Source organism: Emydura macquarii, unplaced genomic scaffold (genome assembly GCF_026122565.2).
Source record: "Emydura macquarii macquarii isolate MOO-44397 ecotype Brisbane River unplaced genomic scaffold, CSIRO-AGI_Emac_v2 contig_159, whole genome shotgun sequence".
In the NCBI taxonomy this organism is placed as follows: domain Eukaryota; kingdom Metazoa; phylum Chordata; order Testudines; family Chelidae; genus Emydura; species Emydura macquarii.
The window spans coordinates 31,042-47,787 of NW_027130296.1; positions in this window are offsets into that span (position 1 = coordinate 31,042).

The window sequence follows — 16,746 nt, forward strand, 5'->3', positions numbered from 1 at the left end:
ACACACACTGTGTATGTGAGTGAAAAGTTAGTTCCTCCTAACTCCTAGCATTATTTCAATCTTTATATGTGTATGCTGTAATTGCTATAATACTTTTCTATATTGACTTTGATTGGGTTAGGGATATCTAACTATGGAAGTTATTCTGTGTAAATACCTCATGCATTCTTCATTTCCAGTTGTTACTGGTTTGCCTTTGTTTATCTTAAATACTAAGAGCACTGAGTTTTTGTATTTTCTTTTCTGTTTATTAACTTTGCCATTATTTATGCTTAGTAGCTGTATGTGCTTTGTCTTTGACAATCTTTATATAGAGACTCTCTCTGCTACACAGATTAACTGAATGGCAAGAAAACCTCATTGCATCTGACTCTGACATCAGCAGCTTAACTTCAGCCTACCAGGAAAGATACTGGAACAAAATATTAACCAATCAATTTGTAAACAGCTAGCAGATAATAGGGTTATAAGGAATAGCCAGAATGGATTTTTCAAGAACAAGTCATGCCAAACCAACCTAATTTGACAGGGTTACTTGTCTAGCAGATAGGAGGGAAGCTGTAGACATGATGTATCTTGATTTTAGTCCCACATGACATTCTCATAAGCAAACTACAGAAATATGGTCTAAATTAAATTGCTATAAAGCTATAAACATCTGATTGAAAGACTGTACTCAAAGAATGGTTATCAGTGGTTCACTGACAAATGGGGAGGTTGTTCTTGATAGCATCCCACAATGGTCAGTGCTGGCTTCGGTACTAATCAATATTTTCATTAAAGACTTGGATAATGGAGTGGAGAGTATACTTATAAAATCTGCAGATGTCACCAGTCTGGGTGAGGTTGCAAGCACTTTGGAGGACAAGATTAGAATTCAAAACTACCTCAACTAACTGGAGAATTGGTCTGAATTCAACAAGATGAAATTCAGTAAAGATAAGTGTATTTAGGGAGGAAAAGTCAAATGCAGATCAACAAAATGTGCAATAACTGGCTAGGCAGTAGTACTGCTAAAAGGATCTGGGGATTACAGTGCATCATAAATTGAATGTGTCAACAATGTGATGCAGTTGCAAAAAAGGTTAATATCACTCTGGGGTTTATTAACAAGATTGTTGTATGTAAGTCATGGGAGGTAACTGTCCCACTCTACTCAGTACTGGTGAGGCCTCAGAATAATTACTGTAACAATCATATTTCATGTGGTTATTGTAACCCCTGCTTCTTTAGAATTGTTCTTTTAACACTCTTCAGTTCGGCTTGTGTATATAAACACTGTGCAACCATGAGCTGTAGTTGTCACATGATCTTGAACCTTATCACTTTGAATCCTAAGATTAGGCCTAGAACAACATTTTCTTAACTCAATTAAGAGGAATCACAAGTGTGTTTTACTTACCTTTGTTTAAATGTATACTGCTATCAGGTACATTATAGTATCTAGTTTTACCAGTTTTTAATTTGATTTCTTGTCTTTAGTTAAGAGATCTTTGATATTAAGTTGACTGATAGTGTTTGCAACCTAGTTTCTTTCATTGAATTCTCCTTTGGTTATATGGTGCTATTTCATTAAACATGTTTACTGAATTATATTAATGATCATTGACTATCAGCCTACCTCAAACTGAATAAGACTATTGTGACAAAGTGAGAATTGTCTGTAATACTTTTATTATTCCTATGGAGGCCTCAGTTTCCCCCTATACTTTGCATTACTATGCAGAGGTTGCAAAAAGGGCTAAAAAGCTGCTCTTGGAGATGAGCAGGAAACATGAGCTGTTGTGTCACTTAACTGTCTGGGATGGAATGACTGGGTCAGAGGCCGAGTGGCTGAAACTAACCCCTATCCATGGAGGTTCCAGAAGGACAATGGGAGCCCCATTGACTGAATGATTCACACTTAATCATGACAAATTCTAGCAATCAGAGCATCTGAACTCAGCTGGGGTCTGCAGGAGAGGGGTGAGGGTTGGCTTGTGGAGAGACACAGCAACTTTCTTCTGGCAAGGCCCAAGCATAATTTTTTCAGGCCCAGTACAAACTTGTAACATGGACCCCCTCCCCCACACATACCACAATCCCTCACCCCATACATACAATCTCATGAGCCATGAACATTTTTTTCCTCATGGTAATGGGGGGTTGCAGCCTGGGCCAGCCCCACCAAGCCCTGGTAAAGTGTACCCCTCCCCCCATGTGGGGGCCCGGTCTCCTGGAACTAATGCAGAGACAGAGACTGAAATGGATTCCACAGCAGCTTGGCTGGCTGATTGCACTAGCTTGGCCAGAATGGATCATGTTGTAATCTTCGCTGTTTCTGTGTGTGAGCAAATGTTCAGGCTTTGAACAAATGATGTATTATTAGTTTGTGATGTAGTTTCTTTGTGTGGAAGCTGTTCAAGCTGCAAGAAAGGTTACTCTTTGCTAGAATCACTTCCTGATGCACGATTATAGTGGGAAGCTGAAATTTCTGAAAGAGCAATTTTCCTTTGTGCAGTTTGTGACCTTCTTTGTACTATGGTGTGCCGTGTAAATAAACGAGTTAAATCAAGAAAGTATCCCACCTCCATGTCACTGAATACTCCTTCACTAGGAAGCCAACCTGCAAGACCCTGAAATATGCTGCTGCTTGGCAGAGGGGTGACATTGGTGTAAGAAACAGGTCATTTAATTTGCCCTGCAGGTTAACAAGAGGTGCACCCTGTGACATGCTATGGTGTGATCCATGTATCATTCATGTTCACCTTTACACTGTAACTGTGTATTGTCTGATGCAAAGTATGCCATGTAAGGTGTTTTTGGAATGCTCATGGCATACTGAACATTATCGTAGTGGTAGCATGTTTCCTGCAATGTCATACATATGTACAGATATGAAACTCTGCTGTGTCATATCCCCAAATGTGTCTCTCACATAGTTTGAATAGATGCAGATGAACACAAAGCTGTTTCTCCACACCTGCAGAGGCATGCATACAGGAACAATGAACTGGCCTAACTACCTGTGAGCACCTTGACTCAAGTGGAAGAAATCATGCTCATTTGATCACCTGACCCCAGGGGCTGTTGGTGAAACTTGTTAAAAGCTGAGGCATCTGTCTCTTGGATCTCTCCCCTGGGCCTGGAATCCATCTTCTAAGCAACATCAAAGACTGAATATCTACCCACAGGGAGGGGGCGGGGGGCTGGTTGCAAGAAGCATCGCAACCACCGTGTGGTGAGCTGAATACAGACTGACACATTAATCTTAGGTTAAGATGTGAGTTATCTTTTAGTTAATTGTGGTTAACTCCTTGATTTATTAATAATCTGACTTAGATTCACTTAAAATCTTGCTGTATAAAATTTTGTTTGTCTTATCTGAAACAGTGCATGTGGATTGCGTGTGTGCAGAGACCTCACTTAGAGGGACAGAGCTGGTGCATATCAATTTCTTTGATAAATTGACAGACAAGTGTAAATGAGCTTGCAGAGTGCAGTGTGCAGCACTGAATCCTTCGACAGCAGTTCCCAGGGTTGCATCTGGGAGCGGGGGTGTTTGTTGCGGTTTATTCCATGAGTGGCTGGCCAGAGCACTCCTTCACTAAGTGAGGGACCGATTATACGCAGGAAGCTGGGCATGGGCCGACCCAGGAGTGGGTGGCTCACACAGCAAAGCAGGGTAAATCAGGGCCCAAGAGTGAAGAATTGGGATGACACAGCTACACACCAGTCCAGATTGCAGGAGAAGAACGTCACACACTCCGTCCTGAAACATTCCTCTGTCGTGTCCAGCCCCTTATCCACTGCACATTCACAGAAATACCAGGTCTGTTGCCTCCAAAGGGACAGTATACAAATCAGCCTGTATGATTCAACTCAGGGTCAGCACCTACCTTAAGGTCACAGCACTGAGATATATTTATAGTGAAAACAAGAATAAATTTATTACCAAAGATTCAAGTGATTGTATATAAGGATAATGGAAACAGAAGGTTACATATAAAACCATGCTTTCTAGAGGTGAAACTTAGCAGGCTAGCCTTCTGTCTAAAGAAGGTTATCACACCCCAAATGTCTTCTGCAGTGTCTTCAACCCACCCTGGTTGAGATCCCATTTTCATTAATGTAAATGCACTGCCCATTTACTTCCTAGATGCAGGATAAGGGGGCAGCCTCTTTGCTTTCTCCTTATGTTCCCAAAGTTTATTGTCTGTAGTAAGAGACAATATCGCTTACCCCCAACGCTTGTTTTTTCCTGTGAGCGCTCTTTCCTGTTGACTTCACATCTCTGTTGACTTTACAGGTAGATGTGCATCCACTGTGTTCACTTACAATGCTTGTTTTACATGACGACAGAGACAGGTGAATATCGTGTGACAGAAAAATCTGTTTGTCAACATTGCCTTCATACAGACTTTAAAACATATTTTCAGTATACAGACATTTCTCATAGATTCACATATTCAAAAGCCAGAAAGAACCACTGTGCTCGTCTAGTCTGACCTCCTGCATAACACAGGCCAAAGAACTTCCCCAAAATAATTCCTAGAGCAGATCATTCACAAAAATATCCAAACTTAATTTAAACATTTTCAGTGATGAAAAAAATTTACCAGAACACTTGATAAATTGTTTCAGTGGTTAATTATTCTCATTGTCCAAAGTTTACCCCTTATTTCCAGTCTGAATTTGTCTAGCTTCAGCTTCAAGTCATTAGATCATGTTATACTTTTCTCTGATAGACTGAGCAGCCCATTATTAAATATTTGCTTCCCATGTAGATACTCACTGTCTGTACTAAAGTCACCCCTTAACCTTGACTCAAAGAGCTCAATCTATTTAGCTTAACAATCACTGGAAGACATGTTTTGTAATCCTTTATTCATTCTTATGGATTTTCTCTGAACCATCCTCCTTGAATTGTGGACACCAGAATGGACACAGTACTCCAGTAGGAATCTCACCAGTGCCAAATCTGAAGGTAAGATAACCTCTCTACACCTAATCAAAACTCCTCTATTTATGCATCCCAGGATTGCAGTAGCTCTTTTGACCACAATGTCACATTGGGTGCTCATGTTCACCTGATTATGTGGTAGAACTCCCAAATCTTTTTCAGAGTCACTGCTTCTGTATAAATATATATATTTACTTTTAGCTGTATTAAAACAGATATTATTTACTTGAGCCCCATTTACCAAGCAATTCAGATCACTCTGAATAAATGATTTATCCTCTTCATTATTTACCACTCCTCCAATTTTTGTGTCACCTGCCAACTTGATCACTTTGTCACAACCCCTTTTTTTTTTTTTTTTTTTTGACACATTGAATCTGATTTCACCCACTCCTTCCACAGTATCCGTCTATACATTTCACAAAAATAATAATGACTAGTGTTACCCTGGCTTTCATTTAAGACATCACATGACTTTCTTTGATTAACCAGAATGTGCATACCAGAATCAGGATATTCTTGTAACCCCCATGCCATATGGCATTGAGGGGTTCTTGGGTCACAGGTTGATATAGTGAAATATTCATCTGTCAGGCTGACAGTTTGATATAGGAGCCTGGAGACCAGATGCAGAAGAAAGGGACAACCTTCCCAGTAAATGTGGCAGTAAGAGAGAAAAGCAGAGTCATGTTCTCAGCATTATAAAATGTCACCTCCCTCCTCGTACAGTTCAGATAAACTCCGATCTTCCTGGGTGTCTTATGCAGAAACCGAAGTGTGTCAAAGGATGTGAGAGCCCAAATCCCCTCCTCGGGGTTGGGAAGGATCTTTCCCTTCCTCCTCACAGAATCTGTGGTGACCCCAATAGCCCAACACGCTCCAGTCCCCACCTCCACTTCCCAGCAATGTCTCCCTGAGGTAAATCCCTCAGATCCTAGAACAGAACTAGAAACATCAAATCTCTCAGGATTGTCGGGCAGATCCTGCCGTGTGCATCCTTGTTTTACACTTTTCCGATCCTCAGACAGGAAGAGTTGGGGATGGGCTGTGGCTGGATCCAGAGTCACATCCACTGGGGTGAGAGAGAGAAAAAGATCATTTTAACAGTCAAAAAAGTGAGAGGTTTGGTCATCTTAGCAACAAGAACTACTGCAGTTTGACAGCAGATCTATGGATCTCCCTTACCCAGATTTCACCAGAGTTTACACAGGAAACAGAGTGGGATCCAGGAAACAATGTTGGGTACTGTTTAATTTCTAAGCTAATGAATGTGAACTCTAGCAATACAATTTCAATCAAACATTCCAATAAAAAGCTCTGATAAAATAATAAATTCCTTGCCCCAAAGATTTTAATGGATCCAATCCGTGGGGTTCATATGACCCTGTAGTTCAAACTTCCTGTTTGAATATAGTGGATAGCGTTGTGTTAATTCAAACTAAGATGACCATGAATCCCATATATTAGTATATGCAGATATTAATCCTAGTCCTGCTGCTTTGAAATATCTCTTTAAATACAGGAGATCATATTCCAAACATTTCTCAGCCATTCCCCTCTTTTGACAAGCTGAATTGGATTTCGCCCCCTTTCTACACTCCTGGCCTTGGTGTGAGTGATACAAAATACAAATCCTGATCTACAGTTTGGAGACTCAGAGCCCAGAGCTTTAAAGCACCCATGGATCCCCTCACAGCAATCTGTGACCAAAAGGGGGCATTTGATTGGAGCTGTGACAGCTCACCACTAGGGATTTTGCAGAGAAAGACCCTGAACTCCAGCCCTTCAGCTCCTGGACACAAAGCAAGGGAGGGGCACTTCCCCTCCCCAAATGGGGACCAAGGTGGGTGCAGGGAGAGCTGGGCTGGCTCAGTTACACTGACACTGCTACCAAATACTCAGGACGTAAGTCCACACACTAAACTAAACACAAAGACACATTCTCCCTGGGGCTGGATTCCATTTCTTTACCTTCACACCCCTGTAACTCAGCCTGCAGGGCCACATTCCATCCAGGGGAGACACTGTCCTTCATGCTCTCTCCAAATTGCATGGCTGCTTTCACAGATGTCACATCTAGAGACCTAAGCAAAATATTTGCAATCATTACTCGCTCGCTTCTGCGCTTGCTCCTGTCTTCATTCAGTGACCAAAAACAAGTTCCCAGGGGAAGGAAAAGACCTTTAGACTACATTCCCAATAATTAAATGGGGACATGAAACTTAGCAGGGGGGGTAACTCCAAATGGCACAGGGAATTTCTAACATGTCTCTTATTTTTCTTCCGTTCTCTCGATTCTCCCCCTTCCCCAGTGATTGAAATGACTTTACTAAAAAGCTGAACATCGCTAGGTCCGTGGAGAGTGGGAGGGGACTGGGAGTTAGTGCCTGGGACTCTCTACATTGCCCAGGACTCTGCAAGTTTTGCTTTATATGGAGAAGGGAGATTTCCCAGAGCTTCCCAGCCCCTCACAGTGCTCTTCACAAACCCACCTTCTGCAGTGGGACTTTCTATCCACCTGGAAAGGAAACGGAAATACAATACTGAGATTTTGTTCTACAGAATTGGTTCTGCATGGTTGTCTGGGGATTATGTCACAATTTTGTGTTGAAAAAATTACACAAAGCTTATTTATTTGCATTAATTATTTGCTGCTTCCTGTGCCTGGGCCCCAGCCCTGAGCTCAGGCGCATGCCTGCTGTGTCCTTGCAGTCCAGCAGCCCTCACTGTCCCTTCTCAAATGGCATCCCCTATTCCTGTGGGGGGAGGAGCCGGCAGCAGGAAGTAAGGGTGGGATTTCCTGCCTGCTCTGAAGGGGTCTATGAGGGTTGAATCACCAACTCCTTCCACTGTGCCCATCCCCAGCCAGAGCAAGCCCTGGCGTAGGGTTGAACTTCAAATCACAGTGCTGCTGCCATGTGGAGTGTGGGATCTACAATCCCTTCTCCCCTTTCACAGCAAACCTCTCTCACCAGCAGTGAATGGGGAGGTTGCCACAGATGGATAGGAAGGTGGTCTTCTACTTTCCCCTTTACTTAAGGGGCATCTGTGCAGCAGCTGGGAGGTGCGGTTTCCAGTGTGGGTTATCAGACGTGCACTAATTCTGCTCAGGCTAGTGTGCTAAAATAACAGTGAGGTCTCAGCAGCACAATGGCAGCTTGAGCTTGCTGCCCTGAGTACAAGCCCATCCAAGATCCTGGGTACATTCTTGGGCACTGTGGCTACACTGGCATTGTTACCATGCTATCTCCATCATTGTCCATATTCCCCCAAGGATTGAAATTACTCCAGTAAAAAAATTAAATACCCTCAGGTCTATGGGGAGTAGAGTGGGAGGGTATCTAGTGTTGGGGATTTCTCCAACCCTCTCCCCAGCTCTTCATGTTGTGATGCTCGAGGGGTAGAGAGCTTTCCCCAGAGTGCCCCAGCACATTGCAGAAACATTCATAAACTCACCTGCCCCTGAGTGACTTCCCATCCAGGTGGATGGGAAACAGAAGGAAAAAACAACATTTGATTCCATTCCATAAGAAAGTTTTACTTGACTATCTGAGGATTGTATCACCTTCTGAATTGCAAAAATTATTCCTTGGTTTCATTCCTCTTCCCCTCCCACAGCAAAAATGTCAGATCAGAAATGATCAGGAAGGGGCTTAGTGAAGCAGGATGTTCCATTTACCACAGTCATTCAGAAACATTGTCTCATTTCCCATTTACGCTGATATTTGAATGTGGAGCTGTTGAAAATATTGTTCCATTTGTCGAATGTATCTGGAATTTTTCTGCAGACAAAGATTTTCCCACACCAAACACTATTGCAGGGTAGTTAAAATTCCTTACAAGAATGATGTCATTAGTAAATAAATAGCCATAAAAATCCAGGAGTTTGAGTCAAATGTAGACTCAGATTTTAATATCAAAAGGGACCAGCATGATCATCTAGTTGCACAGGGCTCACAAAGGGCTGTCATCCCCTCCTCTTCAACATAGGCCCAATGCTGCCAGGTATTCAGGGTACCCTGCACTTTGAAAGATCCCATGGGAAAGTGAACTCTCCAAGCATCATTGGACAAACAGCGAGCACATCTACATATGCAAACCTCCTGTGCCCCAAACATGAAACCAGACGTTATTAGTGAAACTGAATGAGGACTGAACTGTAAATAGTGGAACTCAGTGCTGACAGAATGCTTTTTGAGGGTTGGTTTCTTGGAATGCTTTGTACAAAACTTTTGGTATCTAATCTTCATAGATTCACTGAATCCAAGGCCTGAAGGCACCATTGTGCTCATTAAGTCTGACCTCCTGTATAACACACGTCTTTGAACTTCCCAAACAATTCCTAGAATACATCTTTTAGGGAAAAAAAATTTCAAACTTGATTTGGAAATGGTCAGGTGATGGAAAATCCATTACAACCCTTGGTAAGTTATTCCAATAGTTAATTACTTTGACTGTAAAAATTGCATGCCTTATTTCCAGTCTGAATTGGTCTAGCTTCAATTTCCAGACATTGGATCACATTGGATCTTTCTCTGCGAAGCTGAAGAGTTCATTATTGAATACATGTTCCCCATGTAGCTACTTATAGACTAATCAAAAACCACCCCTTTCTCTCTTCTTTGTTAAATTACATAAATTGAGCTCCTTGAGTCTATCACTAAAAGGCATGTTTTATTATGCTTTTTATCATTCTCATGGCTCTTCTCTAGACCCTCTTGATTTTATCAAAAACTTTCTTAAATGGTGGATAAGGGAAATGGGCACAGTTTTCCAGCAGCAGCTGCACCAATGCCAAATTAGAGGTAAAGTAACCTCTCTACTCCTACTCAAGCTGCCACTCTTTATGTATCCCAGGATTTCATTAACCTCTTTGGCCACAGGGTCACATTGTGAGCTCCTATTCAACTGATTATCCATCATATTCCCTAAATCTTTTTCAGTGTGACTGCCTCCCAGGATAGAGTCTGCCATCACATAAATGTGACCTACATTCTTTGTTCCCAGATGCATACTGTGGCACACTGTACCTCAAAGCAGCATCCTGTAACCCCCATATGCATCATTCATATACAATTATGATATATTCATACATATCATGCCATGTAAGATATCACAGAAAAAGTCATGATCTATTGAAACTCTTTGTTCTGTTATTGTTAGTGTATCAAGTTATGAGATTTGCTGTATAGTTGTTAGATAAATATGCTGTACAACTGAGAGTCTCTTCTACATGGGTGGTGGTCCTCTCCCAGGAGGGTGATAGATGACTATTATCCAGAAGGGGAGTTGTAATTGTAAACAGAGGATTTACAATTCAATGAATGTTGCACAAGCACCACACAATGGGGATTGCTCAACTCAGGTGACTCAGCAAAGCCCATCAAGACATGTCTGGGCTAGTGGCATATGATCTGACGATATAAAATAAGGGATAGTGGCACCAAGCTTTGGCCTTTTTCCTCACCTACCTACCCTGGAAGCAACAAGAATGCTAGAAAAGACAGAGTTGAACTGAAGGAGACTGGTCCCAAGTTTGAGGCAAAAACCTGTATATTAAAGAGCTGTAACATCCAGTGAGATGAGCAAACTGCTTGATTTAAATACTGCCTAGTGTTATAAAGTTTGATTTAGATTGTGCATTTTTCTTTATTTTCTTTGGTACCTATCTCCGCTCCTTTATGCCTATCACTTATACTCACTTAAAAAATCTGTTTTATATTTTACCTAAAACAGTGTGTTTTGGTTGAGGTGTTTGGAAAATCTCAGCTCACTTAACAAAAGCTTATGTATGTCCTCTCCACAGGGGTCAACTGGTTAATAAACTTATACTAGTCAGGCTTCTGACCAGGACAGCAAAGTACAGTTCTAGGGTGCAAGGGTGGAAATTGGCTGGTGCTTTTCTCTGTGTGATTTGTGAGTGGCTCCAGGAGCACTCATGCCATCTACCCGGATATGGGGGTCCACATGCTATTATGCTGAGTGATAACACCTGGAGTAGTTTGCTGCTGGTCACTAGCAAAACATGGTGAGATAACCCAGGCTGGAGAGTTTAGGGGCACAACAGTACCCCAGTTCCAGGCTGTATCTCCGGGACTCCAGGACATCTACATTTACATTTAGCTGTATTAAAACCCATATTATTTGCTTGCACCTAGTTTACCAAGCAATCCAGATTGCTCTGTATCACTGACCCATCCTCTTCAATATTTACCTCCCTCCCAATTTTTGGGTCATCTTGAAACTTTATCTGTGATGATTTTGTGTTTTTGACAGTTTATTTGGATTTTCAAAGGAGCCTAAGGAAGTTAAATACCCAACTTCCATGGACCTGCAATGTGATGTGGGCAACTGAAAGTGCTTTGAAACTCGGGCCAAAGTGTGAAAGTGCATGTTCCGAGAGAGACGCACACTGTTAGGCTTAATGAGATGTTTATAACCTGGTGTGATAACTAATTACAGATTCATAATGTTAAAAATACTAAGCTAAATTTAAAAAATTCATAACAGGTGAATAAAACTGATTCAGTATTTTTGAATTTCTGTATCTGTTTGTGATTTTCAATAAAATCTATGCCACCGCTTGTCAGGACATTGGTGGCCTCCCATTTCTCTTTGAAGGATCGCATGAAATACCTGCTTGAGCTCCCTTATGACGCCAAGTGAAGAAAAGTTTAAGCTCTGGTGCTTTCTCCTGACCACAGATCTGGAGATTTCAGCCTCTTCACAGACGTGAGTTTTAGTCTTTTTCTGTTCCATCAGTGCTTTGCCCCCTTTTTCTGCATGTGACACAAATGTTGGGTTATTTACACAGTACTGCCCTGCCTGAAGCATTCACCTGCCTTTCTGCCACCCTCATCCACTTGCTGAATGATAACCTCCCAAAAAGCTTCCAGCACCTGCCTCTCAGTTATAAAACTCCACTCCTCACAAAGTCCCCAGCTGACAGCTAGTTATATGTTCAAATGCAGGGGCTTTCTACAGGCCTGAGAGGTTGGCTACTGAGAGCAGGGGAAATTGGCATAAGGTCAACCCCTCCGTTCTTAAAAGTGAAGAGATAAGAATGTAGGCACAAGGGGAATTCAGATGCCTCAGTTACACAGACAATATCTCCAAATATACAGGGCTTATTGAGTCCAGATGCTAAATTCAATATGATGATACATTCTCACATGGCTGGGGCCCCTTTCTTTACCTTTACATAACTCAGTCTGCTCGGAAAAACTCCCTCTAGGAGTGATGCTGTATTTCCTTCTCCCTCCAGATTCCATTACAGCTTTCACAGATGTCAGATCCTGAAGGCTGAACATGATAGTCATTGTCATCACTCATTGCCTTTTTCATTCAGGGAAACACCAAGTTACCAGGAGAGGGAAGAGAAGGGACCTTTAAAACTACAGCCCAAAACATTGAATGTGGATTTAAGAGTTAGCAGGGAGACAAACCCACCTTCTACTGAAGGACTTGATATCCACCTAGGAGGGAAATAGAAAGAAAATACATTTAGATTTTGCTCTGCAGTACGGTCCCATATGAAGATCAGGGGTTATTTCAGCCTCTGAGCAGGAGAATGTCTTCAGCTTTATTGGCTTTAATTATTCTCAGGCTGTTTCCTGAGGCTCTCCCCCAGCCCTCAGATCAGACTCTCAGCCCACTGTGCCCCTGCAGGGGCAGCACATGCCCTTTGCCTACAACCTGCACATTCCCATCTCGAAAGGCAATCCCATCCTCCCATCAGAGGTGACGAGAGCTGGCAGCAAAAAGTAGTAGCAGGGATTCTAGCCGAGCAGGGCTTGGTAAGGTTTCAGAGCCCAACTTCCCCACTCTGGCCATCCCCAGACAATCAAACACCAGGGGCAAGGCAGGCCTTCCCAGCAGCACCACTGAGCTCTGCTGTGGGGTCTCCTCTCATGGCATAAATCTCTGATCAGAGATGAATCCATGAAGTGCCACAGAGGGAATGATTGGCTGCTGGGGCCATGTGCTGGGTCTGGGGGTGGCTGAATGGAGCCTGCTCAGCTTCCCATCTCCACTCACACACAGCAGTTCTGGCAGCTCCTTGTCACCCCTTGTCAAATGTTACGAGAGATCCCAAGAAACACAATTTGCAGGAGCCAGTGGGGGGTGGAGGAAGGAGGGTTCATGTTTAGATGCTCTAGATGGGCAAGATGGATAGGATTTAGGACAGCTCAGGGTCCTATCGGCCTCACGTAGAGTTGTCCCAGGTTAAGATTCATTTGTCAATATATTCGAGGCTGTGGTGTGTAACTCCATAGTTAACTCCATATTAGTCCTTGTCTCACTGTTTTGGGTTACAGTAATCTTGATAACAGACTAAGATTGACTTTCAACTCAGGGAGAGTTAAATCTACCTGAAAATTGGTGCATAGGGCTGCAGTTTCAAAACAGTTTGAAATTAAGCTTAGTTACTAATGACTGTTGTAACTCATTGTGACTAGTCAGGGTGATGCCAGTAGGCTAGCTGTAAATAGTGTAAGTGAGAACATGTATAATTTTGAAAGCTAAGTCACAGGAATCCTTTAGAATGGAGGTTATTAGGCAAACCTATCTGATAAGGGCCCCTCCCACACTCCCTATAATGTTCTTATTGCTGTTTGTTTTGTCTGGTTTGTGCTCATGATGTGCTAGGAGATCTCCAAACAGACAAGGAACAATCTCTGCCCGAAGGAGCTCACAATCTCAGGCAGAGAGATGGGAGCAATCAGAGTTTAGCAAGGTGTGCAAAACAGACTTATTTTCTCATTCTTTTCCTGAATAAATTGGTAAAGTTGAGTCACTGTAGAGAACCTGACAGAAGTCGCTCTTTGGGAAGGACTCATGTACAAGGCAGGGGCCGGTGGATAAGCTCAGGTAGAGTCCACAGGGGGCCCCATGGAGAAAGGCCCAGAGGTGCTTAGTGTGGATGAGGCTGGAGAGGAGAATGGCAATGTTTGCCAAGGGTAGATAAGCAGTGAGGGGCAGGGTTATGCAGCTCTGTGAAGATGTCTGTGAGAAGCTTGGATTGATGGGACAACAGGAAGGGAAGCCTATGGAAGGGGTCAAAGAGGAAACAGACATGGCTGATATATGGAGAAGTCAAACTTTGCTGCAGCATTGTGTATGGACTAGAGAAGGGGAGGGCAGGGATGAGGATGGTGGAGGAGGCTGGATGGGATATATGGAGGGACTGAAAGTGAGAATACCATGAGGATGGAAAAAGAAGGATGGACCTTGGTGATGCTGAGAACAAAGATGGCCTGTTTGCATGAAGCAAGAGTGGGGAGTAGCCAAACATACCCTTAGACTTTGGGTCTGAGTGACAGGGAGAATGGTGTTGCTGACAGTGTTAGAGGAGGGACAGTGGATGAGTCTGAGGGAGAGGAAGGAGTCTGGTTTGGGCCATGTTTAGTTTAACAAGGTTTATTGTCTAAGCTTTTAAATGGGTGAAGTGCTGACAACATGCCCAGGGAGAGAGGGAGGCAGGAAGCCATGGGCATCCCTTAGCTCTGTAGGGCAGTGGGACCAGGTGATCCAGGGAGCAGGGAACCCTGGGGAATTTGAGCCAAGAACTGTGGTAGCGCCATTTAGTCCCTAGGCAGCCTATGGGAGGCAGCTTCCCACTATCCCTGGTCTCCCCTGCTGCCCAGGCCCCACATCTAGATTTCTGTTCCCCTGCCCAGGATATTAATGATCATACACCACATATCCCAGCTGGTGAGAGGTGTACAGACCCTGCCACTGAAAAAGCAAAGCAGCTTCTCCATTCTACTGCCTGCAGTGGGGAACCCTGCTGATAAAAGGCTGTGCCTGGGAGATGGGGCCTGGAGTCAGGTCTAGAGTCATGAAACCACTCCAGTAAGGCGTCTGTGTGCTGACCTTCAAAACATCTACCAGTGAGGACTCAACACTTGCGCACACTCCCCCTCACTCCACTGACTCATATGAAACAATAGAATTACAGCATGCAAATCGACTGGAGAGGGACGTTGATGATCGGTTGCAGTGACTACAGATATTGACACATCTCATTATTGTGATACTTGTCAGGGTTACTAGAGAGAGAAGGGGGTGAGGTTATATTTTTATTAGACTAGCTTCTGTTGGTGAGAGAGACAAGCTTTCAAGCTTACACAGAGCTCTTCTTCAGGTCAGGGAAAGAAAGCTTGTCTTACCTCACCCACCTTGTCTCTCTAATATCCTGGGACTGCCATGGCTACAACTACACTGCATACAATAATGAGATACAACAGTCGTTAGTAACTAAGCTGAATTACAAACTAATTTCTTGAAACTGTAGCTGATGCACAAGTTTTCAGGGAGCTTTAACTCTGTATGAAGTTGAAGAGCTGGTCTTCTGCTTTCAGATCACTCAAGCCCAAAGTGGTGAGATTAAGACATTCTTTTAAAAAAAAGAAGTAATGAAAAATTTTAAAAAATGAATGCATTTCACCTAGAAAAGTCAGTTCTTCCCTAAAGAATAATTCTGTCAAATTTTGCAGCTAAATAAATAAATCTAGGAAAGAGAGGGATTGATTTTTGTTCAAGTGCAAATCTTAACTCAGCCATAGTTATGGAGTTACATACCAGAACCTCAAATATATTGGCAAAGAAATTTCAATGGGGGACAATTTTACCTGAGTCTGGCAGGACCCTGAGTTGTTCTAAATCCTGTCCATCCTGCAGGACTGCTGCTTCTGGGTTTCCACTCTCCTTCCACACCCAGATGTCCTCCATAAGTTGTGTTCCTTGGGATCTGTTTTCGCATATGCCAGTTGGTTTAAGAGCTTTAGCTCAGTTTAAGTTGCTTGTGCTGTTTGAGTCCTTGGACTGATGAGGCTCAGACAGCCTTGGGGATGTTCAGTTTTGTACCGAGCCCTTGTAGGGAACTTTCATCCATTCTTTCTGTTTCCCCCACCCATCAGGTGCTGGGATAGCTGCTAAAATGCCTAGCAGTTTATGTTGGCCTCTACCTATGAATCTGAGAAGACAATCATGGACAAGGCCATTAGGCTAACTGACCTCGCCACAATAGTCTGAAGAGTCATATTACATACCTGCTTGTGCTCCGTTATGGGAAGAAGAGAGTGTTGACTTCTACTAAAGATATGTTTGTAGGTTGCAGCCTCTTTACCTTTGCTAGACTTTTTCCCTCCTTTCTCTGTGTGTGATACAAATACGTGCGTTATTCACAACACCATTTGGACTGAACGTTCTCCATCCCTGCTGCCACCCCACAAGTCCCCAATGGGCTTCCAGCAACCATCTTTTTATTCCAAACCTTCCCACCCCATATAATCCTCCAGCAATAGTCAGCTACACCTTGAAAATCTGGGGAGGTTCTACAAATCTGAGATGCTGGCTACTGAGGGTTTGTGAACCCTGCATAATACTAACTAAAAAGTGATTTCTCAAGGATCTTGTGCCACAGCTTGCAAGGGCAAGATTTTGAGAGCATCAGCATTTGAGAGCCTAGTTTGAGACACTGAGGCTAATTTCCACTCCACTAGGGAGATCTGACACCTGAAAAGAAGGCTGGAAGAGAATAGCAGAGTAGCCAATGAAGCAGATATTTCCTAGGGCTCATTGATAACCACAATCCTATCTGTGGGAAGCTCCCTGCCTACCCCAGATGTTTTCACTAAGTTTCAGGGCCTGCTTAGAGGGTTTTCCCAGGGTGATGATTAAGTCAGTTTCCTGCTGTCTGATGACCCCCATCCAGGGAGCCTGCTCTGAACTTTCTCTGCTCAGAATATTGCTTTTCATTAGGACACCCTGAGCAGGAGGTGCAGACAGCTCGGGTGTTC